The sequence below is a fragment of the Rhipicephalus microplus genome, chromosome 6, assembly GCF_043290135.1.
Source record: "Rhipicephalus microplus isolate Deutch F79 chromosome 6, USDA_Rmic, whole genome shotgun sequence".
Lineage (NCBI taxonomy): Eukaryota > Metazoa > Arthropoda > Arachnida > Ixodida > Ixodidae > Rhipicephalus > Rhipicephalus microplus.
The window spans coordinates 163845019-163851018 of NC_134705.1; positions in this window are offsets into that span (position 1 = coordinate 163845019).

Here is a 6000-nt window from a genome sequence, read left to right on the forward strand (position 1 = left end):
GGTCCGCTAAAGCACGACACTTTGCTGTAGGAGACAGGGTCATGTTGTTGAGGCCCTCCCAAAAGAATAAGCTTGAAGTGCAATGGGTCGGCCCGGCCGAAATTACTCGAAAATTGTCTGACACCAACTATGTGGTAAAATTACCAGGAAGTCGTAAGGCACACCAGGTGTATCATAGCAACTTACTCAAACCCTACAAAGAGAGGGAAGCCATCGTGAACATGACTTTAAATGTTCCGGAAGAGGTTCCGGCAGAAATCCCTGAATTAGCTCCCGAATCGGACGAAGTCCCGATCGAGAAAAGAGTTGAGGATTTAGTATCAAAGTCACAACTAACAACGAAGCAGAAGCAGGAATTGCGTGGTCTTTTGACCGAGTTTCAGGACAGATTTGTAAGCGAGCCAGGCCGGACATCCGTCCTCACTCATGGCATAGAGCTTACCTCGTCAGAACCGGTAAGATCTAAGACGTATCGGGTGTCACCTCGCCGGCTTGAGCTAATAAAAGCAGAGGTTAACAGGATGCTGGAATTGGGTGTGATTGAGCCGTGTGAAAGTGATTACACTTCCCCGTTAATTCTCGTGGAGGTACCCGGCAAAGATCCGCGTCCTTGCGTAGACTATCGTAAGTTAAACCTCATCACCAAGGATCAGACATACCCAATTCCCCACATTGAGGAACGCGTCGAGAGGGTAAGCAGCGCGCAATTTATCTCAACGCTAGACCTAGTGAGAGGTTACTGGCAGGTGCCGCTTACCGAGAGGGCTAGCCGGTATGCTGCATTTATTTCACCATTGGGGACATTCCGCCCTAAAGTGTTGAGTTTCGGCCTAAAGAACGCGCCTTACTGTTTTTCCAACTTAATGGATAAGGTTTTGCGTGGTCAAGAGGACTTCGCATTGCCTTACTTGGACGACGTCGCCGTGTTTTCCTCGTCCTGGCCAGAACACTTGACGCATTTGAGAGCAGTACTGACACGCCTACGCGAAGCAGGTTTAACGATAAAGGCGCCCAAGTGTCAGCTAGCACAAGCAGAGGTACTCTATCTCGGGCATGTTATCGGTCGAGGGCATCGCCGTCCCTCTGAAATGAAAGTGACAGCTATCCGAGACTTTCCCCACCCCCGAACGAAAACCGATATTCGGGCTTTTCTTGGAATAGCTGGTTACTATCGTAAGTACATCCCTAGATATTCCGACATTGCCAGCACTCTTACTGACGCGTTGCGCAAGACCGAGCCCCAAATGGTCGACTGGGATGAGGAGAAAGAAAAGGCTTTCCGCGTTTTGAAAGCGGCCTTGTCGAGCCAACCTTTGCTTAGTTCACCGGACTACTCGAGGCCTTTCATAGTCCAATGCGACGCTAGTGATAGAGGCATGGGGGCAGTTCTTAGTCAAAGGGATGAGGGGGATCAAGAGCATCCCGTCCTATATGTTAGCCGGAAACTCACCCTTCGCGAGCAGGTTTACAGCGCTAGCGAAAAGGAATGTGCGTGCTTGGTTTGGGCAGTCCAGAAACTGGCTTGTTATATTGCCGGAAGCAAGTTCATTGTGGAAGTGGACCACTGTCCTCTCACCTGGCTACAGACCATGTCCTCTAAGAACGGCCGCCTGCTGCGTTGGAGCCTCGTTTTGCAACAATATACGTTTGAAATACGCTACAAAAAGGGTGTACTCCATGGCAACGCTGATGGCTTAAGTCGATGCCCCTGACGCGAGAGGGTGTCTCGAGAACTCTGGCATTTTTTTTCCTGACCTAGACAAGAGCTAGTGATTGTTTTTTTTACTCTTTTAGGTGTACTTGTTTGAAAACGTTGAAGACACGGCTATCCAGGGTTTCGGGTTCGGTGTGCTTCCAGTGTTGTTGTTTTGTGTCACCTTAAAGTGTGAGTAACATTTTGAATAAATTGTGTATTTCCTTTAATATCAGTTAAAGGGGAAAATTGCCTGGTGGAGTTTGGCGGAATTGTCCGGCGCTCACCGGCTGAGTAGTTGTGTTTTCATGTGCGTATGTGATGTCTGTTGAGCCCTCAATGAAGCAGGTGTTGCCCTCTACTTCATCAAAGACGGTCGTCACCAAACCGACTGCCGGCGCTGATCTCTCCGGACAGTGGCTGCAAACCTCAGCCCATCGAGATCTTCACCCCCCCGCGCGAGAGACTGTTACGACCGGCCCTGGGGAGCCAAGAAAGAAGAGTTTGGGGGAGAACCGGTTCTTGACCTGACGGTGTCGTCCACCCCCACCTCCCCATTCGGGTTCCTCCTCGCCGGGAGAGCTCCGGGGTCTGCGGTGCGTTCGTGACCATGTTTGGTAACATTTTAGGGCGCCGTGACCATATATGGACCTCGTGTTGGGATGTGCCACTCCATGAGTTGTGAGGTGTGTTTCCCCCTCTCTCGTGGCCGAGGGGCCGGAGACACCGTATTGGCTGACGATGCGGACGGGGCGCCCAGTGTCAACGGCGCGGCGCTATAAAATGCCGAAGACGTTTTGTATCGCACGCACTCTTCTCTCTTTGGGTCAGTTCACCGCTTCTCCACATGTAAATAAATCTCTGTTGTTCTTTCGGGCGCTTCTTCTCGCTGAATTGTTGGACGATGGATCCTGCGACGGGGCCAGCTACCGAAAACGAGACCGGCAGGACCCGGAGTCCCAACAACAGTGAATGTATACCAATGGGAGATGCACATAATGCAATGTCATCCACGTATACGTACACGTCTTTGTGAGAAGGAACGGAGCTTAGTAATACATTAAAGAAGATAAGTGAGAGAACTGATACCTGAGCAACTCTTTTTGCTTGTTTGCGTTTGTATTTTCTAAGAGGAGGCTCCATTCTGCGAACGTTAACGCTAAGGAGTTTACTAAGATTGCGTGCTCTTTATGCTGTCATAGTTCTTGACAATATCTAAAGCAACCAGGACGGCGTACGTACAGTGGGGGCGACATGCATCCATGCAATGTAGTAGCCAGGGGATGGAACACCAGAACACAAGGGCCATGGGCGCAGAACACAAGGGCCACGAGCGCATCATAAATGTGGCATGTAGTCATGTTACTCCATGACACGCATGTCATGATTTTCATGTTAGGGTCTGTTGATTGTGTTCGCCATGTAGTCATGTCATATCATACCAGTTTTGCAACGTGTCATGTGAACGAATCCACCGCAAGAGCAGAGAGACCATGCAATGCAAATCATGATTTTCATTATATACATGCCTTGATTTTCATGTTATGACTAGTCACTTATGCTCGTCATGCAGTCATGTCATGACATACAGTTTGGTGTTGATACCATATTTGAAACGGCCAGGAAAGCTAAATGTCGTAAGCGGATAGATAGATAGATAGATAGATAGATAGATAGATAGATAGATAGATAGATAGATAGATAGATAGATAGATAGACAGATAGACAGATAGATAGATAGATAGATAGATAGATAGATAGATAGATAGATAGATAGATAGATAGATAGATAGATAGATAGATAGATAGATAGATAGATAGATAGATAGATAGATAGATAGATAGATAGATAGATAGATAGATAGATAGATAGATAGATAGATAGATAGATAGATAGATAGATAGATAGACATTCTCCAAGTCGCCGAAGTTCTCCATGAAATGCTCCGCATGTAAAAAAATATATGGTGGCGGTTGTCGTAAACAAAGGAGGTGGTATGACGGTCTGTGCTTCGGTTTCTCGAACAACCACCATAGAAGCAGATGAGATTGTCATTGTCTTAGCTATAAGGGAAGGCGTGCAAACAACGCTGCGCTGACAACTATGACAGATCCTCAGGTCATGTAGAAATTATTAGAAGTGTAATGATGATTGTAGTGGGTCATGCAAATCTCGGCACACACATTGTCAGTGCTAAGCACGAGACGCTCGGCCCGGACTGTCGCTGATTTTGATAGCTAGGCCTACGCTCCTACCTGGTCTCGGATAACAGTTTTGACTGTCTCCGTTCTATATTATAATTGGTGGAGTTTGCTGGGTCTCCTTGCAATCCTGGAGTTGCGAAGCCGGACTCTACCTGCTGTCATGACCACTGCATCTGCCACAAGCCCTCCTCCTATGGCTTCCCAGGCCATCGTGTGCTCCGGCGCGGTCCGTCAGCGGGATCCTCCCATATTCAGCGGCACTGACGACCACGACGTCGACGACTGGCTGGCTACTTATGAACTCGTCAGTGTCTTGAACAAATGGGACGAAGCCACGAGACGGGCCACTGTCGGCATTTACCTCAGTGGCATTGCCCACTTATGGCTTCGGAACCATGAGACTGACGTTCCCACCTGGACAGCATTCAAAGCAAAGTTCAGCGAAGTCTTTGGTCGTCCTGTCCGCAAACTTCGTGCGGAGCAGCGCCTTCAGTCGAGATCTCAACTGCCTGGTGAGAACTTTACAAGTTATATAGAAGACGTCATTGACTTGTGCAAGCGCGTCGATGTGAACATGACAGAGGTGGACCGCATCAAGCATATTTTTAAGGGTATTGACGAGGACGCTTTCCAGATGCTCATTTCGAAAAGTCCTGCTACTGTCGCCCAAGTTACCGAGCTCTGCCAAAGCTATGATGAGCTCCGCCGGCAACGTCTCGTCACCCGCCGTGCTGTCCCACATCAGGAATCGATGTCCGGCTTAACTCCCTCGCAAGACCCCGTCCTCCTCTCGCAGATCAAAGATTTCGTGCGCGAAGAAGTTGCCCGCCAACTCTCGCTCATCTCTGGCCTACCGGAGCGCAGTGCACCGCTTAGCCCTACTCTACGGACTATTATACGAGATCAAGTGTCTGAGGTCCTTCCTCCACAGCTGGTGCCACCAGTCAATGCACCATTGACGTACGCCGAAGCAGCAGCACGACCACGACCACAGACGTTCCAAGCGCCGCCTCCACAGCCTGCTCCTGTTTATGCCGCCCTGCCGCCACGACCTCCACTTCGCCGAGTCCCTAATCCATGGCGCACTGCCGACAACCGACCGATCTGCTTTTCGTGTGGTCTACCTGGGCACGTCGCACGTCTATGCCGCCGCCGTCCACTCCACTCACGTGAAAACCTACGTCCATACGAAAACGATTACACGTACACTCAATACACCCCAGACCCCGAATTGTACGCTCCTCGTCCAAGCCACCGACCAGCTCCTGATCGCCGATCTCCTTCTCCACGTCGACGCTCGCCCTCCCCGATGCGCCGACGCCCCCCTACAATCGACGCGGAAAACTAAATGACGCAGTTCCCGAGGCAAGAACTGCGTCCTCGTCGCAAAGCACAAGCCCTCTTCGTTCGCCGCCGAATGTAATTAATGCCGTTCTTGAAGGTGTACCCCTACTTGCCCTTATTGATACTGGTGCCGCAATTTCTGTCATCGCCGAAAAAGTTTGCCGTTCAATTCGAAAAGTGACAACGCCTTACTTGGGTTCATGTCTTCATACTGCCACTGCACAGCCTGTGCAGCCTGTGGCCGCGTGTACTGCCAGACTTGTAATTCAAGGAGTGCCCTACACAGTCCAGTTCGTAGTACTCCCGCACTGTTCTCATGACATCATTTTAGGTTGGGATTTTCTCTCCCATCACCAAGCCGTCATTGATTGCGCCCGTGCCGAAGTCGCCTTTTGTCCCCTTGGTGATGCGCTACCAGTGCACGATCGCCCTTCCGACGCGAAGTTGGTCATTAGTGACGACACCCAAATCCCTCCACGCGCTACTGCCTTCGCACCTGTGTCGTGTTCCACCGTCGTCGACGCTGCCGCATTCTTCACGCCTTCCGCTGCTTTCGTTCATCGCCACCTATCACCGCTCCCAACCGCTCTCGTTACTCTTCAAGGTGGTGCGACCAACGTGCCTGTGAAGAATCCGTTCCCATTCACGATTACGCTACTTCGAGGCGAATGTATTGGTTCGATAGAATCATTCGAAACCATCGCTACACTTGACGTTCCTGATGAATCATCGGAAGTCAGTGCCCTCTCCTGTAGTTC